The sequence below is a fragment of the Corvus kubaryi genome, unplaced genomic scaffold (genome assembly GCF_017639235.1).
Source record: "Corvus kubaryi isolate FWS band 111438036 unplaced genomic scaffold, C.kubaryi_AGA036_p1.0 37382, whole genome shotgun sequence".
NCBI lineage: Eukaryota > Metazoa > Chordata > Aves > Passeriformes > Corvidae > Corvus > Corvus kubaryi.
Window position 1 is genome coordinate 383,451 of NW_024581124.1, and position 6,005 is coordinate 389,455.

Consider the following 6,005-nt stretch of genomic DNA (forward strand, 5'->3'; position numbering starts at 1 on the left):
CTACGGACACGGCGGGGAGAGGTGCGAGCCCCTGCGGGGGCTGTGCGCAGGCATGTTGGTGCAGCGAGGGAGCAGCACCAGTGCGGCCTCCAGCGCCGGCTGCCCTGCTGGGCCGGCACGCTGGGGAGGAGGCTCTCAGCCTCCTCAGGAATGCGGGATGGCCGCAGGCCTCAGCAGTGTTTTCCAAAGAGGTGCTTACGTTTGTTTCTCTTAGGGTCCAGCAAGCCTGTGGTTTTTTGTTGTTGGGGGTGGTGATGGGGAATGAAGGAGAGTTGCCTTCTTGGGGTTTTAAAAAATACATTACAAGACAACAGGGAGCAGGGACCAAAGATATTTCTTCACCTGAGGAAAATCCAGTTTTATCAGCTACCTTCCTACCTTTCGAGCTGTAAGACGCCATGGGCAGCTTTCTGCCTACTTCTCTGCAGCCAGGCATCCTAAATGCTTTGTGAGCCTGACACGTGGCCAGCCAGGGGGTCTACAGCAACTTGCCTCCTGTCTGGGGCTGCGTTTCATTTCCTCAGCAGAGTAAGACCAATGGCCCTCTGTCCTGCTCACCTCAGGCACATTTCCATAAGCTCTGCCCTCCGCAGCTGCTGCTAAGGCAGTGCTGTAGCTGTTTCTGGTTTTGTCTACACTGGAGCAACTGGGACTGATTGCTTAGTGCTGGTAGCAAGAACAAAAATCAAATGGTGTAGGCACACTCAGAATGCTTATAATTGTGTTCCTCAGAGGGAGCACAGCAAAGAGATGGCATTAACAGGCCTTTCCACTTCTCTGGCAAAAGAGGTTGAAATTTGGAAGATGCTCAGAATAAATAACACCCTGATAGTTCAGAAAAAAAATCTCCCAGAAATTAATTTCCTCCTGGGTTACCAATAAAAGATGGGATGTTCACAACACGATGAGTAGTGTCCAAAACAATCGTCTAATAAGTACTTGGATCTACTTGCTGTGCTTAGTGCTAAGAGATATGACAGAAAACTTAACTGTGTTTTGATACCAAATAACATAAATCCGGACACCACGCCAACAATTTTTAGACAAGGAACCAGGAACCCTAACAAGAGAGATTAGGGAATTCATTTCTTCCCCAGCCACACCAGGAAATTTTACACCTCTGTATGAATAATGTTTTCATAGCAAATCCAGGCATCAGTTCTAGCAAGTACCTCTCTCTAAACTCTAGCCCAAAAGAATCACTTTGGAAAAGGTCATACCACCTTCTGTTCCCAGAATTAAGTTAATTAGCACTTGTCCCTCTCTGTATAAGGTCAGGGATCCTCCCACAAAGGAGGTACACAACCAGATTGTTAAAAGATGTACATATGCCCTCTTAAGCAAACAGGCTTCTTTGTAGCATCACTAAGATTCCCTCTGGTCATCCCTGTAGAGCTCCCAATTGGAAGGGAAGCAGGCTGGGAGATTAGTGTAACCAGTGCTTCGCCAGGTACAAGGAGCACACTGCAGGCCAATAGGAGTGCTGGTATTTTAGTACTAGGTGGTGATCTCTCTCCATCTGGATGACTTTTATTAGGTTCAGCATCAGCCTTCATGTAGAATGAAGTATCTGAACTATGGGAATGTTTTCTCATTAGAGTTGAAAGATTTCCAATGCATTTTCCCCTCTGACACACTTTGTCTCTTCTTATTCCATCCAGGCACTTGTGCTATATATATTATGGAAGTATTTCACTTCCCCTCCATGTGACCACCTACGTGCATTGACAAAAAGCAAATCCAGGTAAGACCTGCTATCAGTTATATCTGGGTGCAACTGAAGTTTGATCAGCAATGAAGGTCAACACACGGTTCTGTATTTTCTGTCCACAAAAATGTTACACAGTGCACTTACTGAAAGAGGTTTAAAAATAGCCTAGCCCACACAGTTCTTGGGCACAGAAATATTGTCAAAGGTTGCCTGCCACAGAACTCAATTGCTGATTTACAGCAGTAGTTTAGGGACAGAAACCCAGAAACCCAAGTGTTTAATTACCAACATGCCCCATTCTAATCTAACTTTAACACAGCACAAACTATGTAGGATGGCAACCTCCCCTTTCTGTCAGCCAGCCATGACTGCTTGCTCTGAGCACAGCCTCGAACCTGCTAAGCAAGAAAGGAGTACACCAAGAAGGACAGGCTCCAGTTCCCCGGAGAGAGCACTCCTGTGCAGGCCCATAAAAAAAGGGTTCAGAGACTATTTGTGTCAACTCCCTAAACCACAAACCACTACTAGCCCTCCCTCTGAAGCACTTGCATGCTGCTCCTTGCAAAGCTGGAGCAAGATATGCTGGCATCCAGATCACTGCCTTTGGGGGCCCACCCATCCCTCTTGGTCTCCTTCCATCCCTTATCACAGACTTGCAGACCCTCTCCCTGGGCAGCAGCAGAAACTGGGGTGTATTTGCCTCCAGGTTTGGCACCCTTCTGTTCCACCATCGCCCTGCTCTTCCGACCCAGGGTGCAGCTTGCCCACCCTGCTGGGTCCTCTGATACCAAGAGGGAGGTAATATGTAGAGAATCACAAGTAATAAATGTGAAACTGGCAACTCTGGTGTTTGAAACAAAAGGGGATTTAGGATGCATTTGGCATTTCAGCTTTAAAGTTTAAAATAAATGAGGCAAAACTGAACTGAAGCAAAGGAATGGCTTATGGGCAGCTCAGACTTGTCCTAGACTTTCAAGCCAGTCATTTCCCATAAATGTTTGTAATTTCAAACATAAGAAAGGGGGAGAGGAGACAAAACAAACTGAGTCAACTGCTTACTGCCTTTCTGATTCAGACTCCTCAGCAGATGTAGGACAGAAAATTATTCTAGGAAAAAGTTCCTTTTTATGTATCTGGGACAGCCCCCAAAATTTTTACCAGAGGGGAAGAAGAGGACAAGAACTAAACTGCGAACTTGTCTGCACCCTAGCAGGAATTCACCCATTTTTCACCTCCCACAGGTATCATTAGCATGCTACTGAGAGCAGAAAAAAAGCAGCTAAGATCAAACACAAGCTAGTAACAAAGCTCTTCCTCTTGTCATCCTTCGATGGGCCAGAATTTCTGGCTGCAGCTCGTCTTTCCCTGAAAGGCTGGGCTAGTTCAGAGTCGCTTTTAAAAGAAGTGCCACACTATGAACGTGCTACAGCTGCGACACAGAAAGTGCAGAAGGCAGGAAGTCTGACGTTCACACCAACCTCAGCCCCTTCACTCACACCTCTTTTCAAATAGCTTTAGCACATGGAGCCCACATTTTCACGTTCTCAGAACTAGCTTTATCTATCACACGTCAAGTTTAAGAGAATTTTTTGAAATAAGTCTCTTTTTCCACGTTCAAAGACTCACTCAATTGGGAGCAACTTTTAAATTGTTTTTGTAAACTGTTCTCCTCTCCAATTTTTGCAGTAAGTTGCTACACTCCCTTTTAAAATAGTATATATAATTTTTAAAAAATAAAATACAGATTGAAACACCATACCAACTGTTGTCACAGTCCAAAAATGTCTGGATTTTCAAACTTAAGTCCACCACTGTGTAAAAAGGCCACACACATGTAAGTGTCAATCAGGCTCAGTGGCAAAACAGAAGGACCCAGGCTGAGCCTGCAGAATGGCACAAACTTTCCTGGACAGAAAAAGAGTGCTAGTTCTCAACCCATCTGGAATAATTTCTGCATATTTCAATGCAGATTTTTGGAATTTGACCTCAAGAAGCCAGGTGCTTGATTTCTGCATCTCCTGCTTTGCCGTGTTTGGTGACAGAACGGGAGGAGAGAGAAATAAAGAAAAATGTATTATTTACAAGGCTACACCTTAATTATACCTAATATTACCATAGTGACTATTTTTTCAGGCAACTCAAGCAGTCTGTTCTGTGCCCAAAAAATTCTGTAGCTGATCCTGCGCATTTTTAACAGAAACACTATCTCCATTCCCCTCCTCTCAGCACCAGGATTAAAACAAAGTAACATTCACAGTATTTGCGAGAAATGGCAAACAAACGGGTAGTAAAGCCTGGAGATTGCTTGGCAGCAGCAATTAGCTATGGCAAGTAACTCAGGGAGGGCAACAAAACCCAGCATTGTCCAGCATTTGGACACTCAGCGAAAGACTGATGAGTGAGGGGAAAGGGCCAACCCCACATGATACTGCCAGGTCTCAAGTACTATTTTGAATCAGGTAAACTAATATCTCCTGTACCTGTTCCAAACCACAGAGTAATACATGGTCTCTCTTTCTACAAAGTTTGCTGGCTGCCCCCTTTGGAAGTAGCATCTATCTTGGAGAAGATCTTGTATTTTCTCTTGGTCTCTGAAAAAGGATCCCAAACAAGTGGCAGGGACGCCGGGGTTTGGAAGCCTTTGCATGTTTATCTTTACTGATAAGGCTGCAATCCTTGCTGCAAGCACATCAGCCTGTGTCTGCAGCAAAACCTTACTCCAGTCGATGCCTGCCTTGAAACAGGCTTCCTCGGGACTGGGCAATGCCTTTAACCCCTTAGTGCCCCATCTAAAGAAGCCTTAGTGCAGATTTCTTTTTCTTACTTGAAGATGCATCATGTTTTTACAACTTAAAAAACAAGCAGGTAAGCCAGACCTGCTCTGAGACAGAAGCAGTGCAGATTATATAGATTATATACCTCCACTGATACTATCAGAGCAATTTACCCTCAGAGAGTTTCATCTCCCCAAACCTCTTCTGGTTCTGCGCAGATCAGAAGAATTGTCCATTTAAAACAAATGCAGCCATCCAAACTGTGGGTGGAACACATAAAAATTCATTAAGAGGACTTCTTGAAATTATTCTGTCTAATTGATTGGAGATCTTCAGCTAGAGCTATTTGGATTCTTGGAACTGGAGAATCAGCTATGATTCCAAGCCATCTGATTCTTTTCTGACAGGTTAACTAACCTTGTTCCTGCAGCTTTGTTAATGAAATCTCAGAGCATGCACAAACACGCATGCCAAGTGCAAACATCCAGAAAGTCACTAGGGATCTCCCAAAGCTCACATGCCAAGAGCTTGGACATCCTGAAAATGACAAACAAGTGCCTTTTCTCTGACAGCAGGTTTCATTTATTTCCTCCCACTTGCTCTTTCCCCATCTTCTTCCTACACCACTGAGTCAACCTTGACCAGGCAGTTTTCAGTTAAGCATGTGCTTTGCCAGAGGTGTTTTTAAATCATGTTTTTAAAAGTTTATTTATAGTACACACGCACAGTGCATGGTGCTTTCAGGGCTTCTGGAGGCTTCAGCATGTCAGGCTGGACTTTGCCAGGTGGAAGGAACATGAATTCCTCAACTGGCCCATGGAAAACCACCTCCTTCCCATGGTGTCTATCTATGCACCCCAACTCAAAGATAGAGTGCAATAAAATAATTTTTACTCCATTATCTCCCACCCATAATTTATAACATCCATGATCAACATACTGGAAATTCCAACTGAAAAAATTTAGAGAAATCCAAGTGATCCCACTCCAGCTGATCTCTTACCAAAATTAGCAGCCCATGAGAAAATGCAACTATTCTATGAACAATTTCCCATTAGGGCAAGGGTTGGAAAACAGTCCAGTAAAGTGAATTGGGTGAAAATTGCAGTCAGAGTTACACGGTCGAGCACTCATTGCATCTGGGAACAGGAAGTTTCATTTAGGGATTTGTCCTAAATGGTTGTGTTTGACCCATGTGACCAGTTTCTCTTTTCATAAGAAAAATGTAACATGACCACAAGATCATTTCCAAGCAGAAAAGCTAATATTTTCAGGAGCAAATCTCTCAGCTAAGTTCTGACCTTAAAAGACAGTTGTTCTCATGGTTTGGCTTCCCACCTATATGCAGCCCAAGTCTGGTTTTACTGCACAAATCTTTGCTATGCACAAGAGCTCCCTGCTCTGTACCTGGCCTTGGCAGGGAACATCCACTGGACAGGCCCTTCAGATCAAAGGGTGTCTTCATGACTGGTTTCAGGACAAGTTTAACTTTCCCTGTTCTGAAATGGTACAAGTTTCTG

The 6,005-nt window shown here is 44.2% G+C and overlaps 1 protein-coding gene across 1 annotated transcript in view; it reads right to left on the reverse strand.

Moving 5' to 3' along the window:
- The window catches only part of HIC2 (HIC ZBTB transcriptional repressor 2), a 55,620-nt gene extending 49,991 nt beyond the window's left edge, over positions 1-5,629 (reverse strand). Inside the window, exons 1-2 of the mRNA XM_042034852.1 lie at positions 5,616-5,629; positions 371-374 (exon numbers count right to left, since the gene is read on the reverse strand). The gene's annotated coding sequence lies outside the window, so the exon portion shown is untranslated. The remainder of the gene's footprint in view (positions 1-370; positions 375-5,615) is intronic.
- Positions 5,630-6,005: the final 376 nt, after the last annotated feature.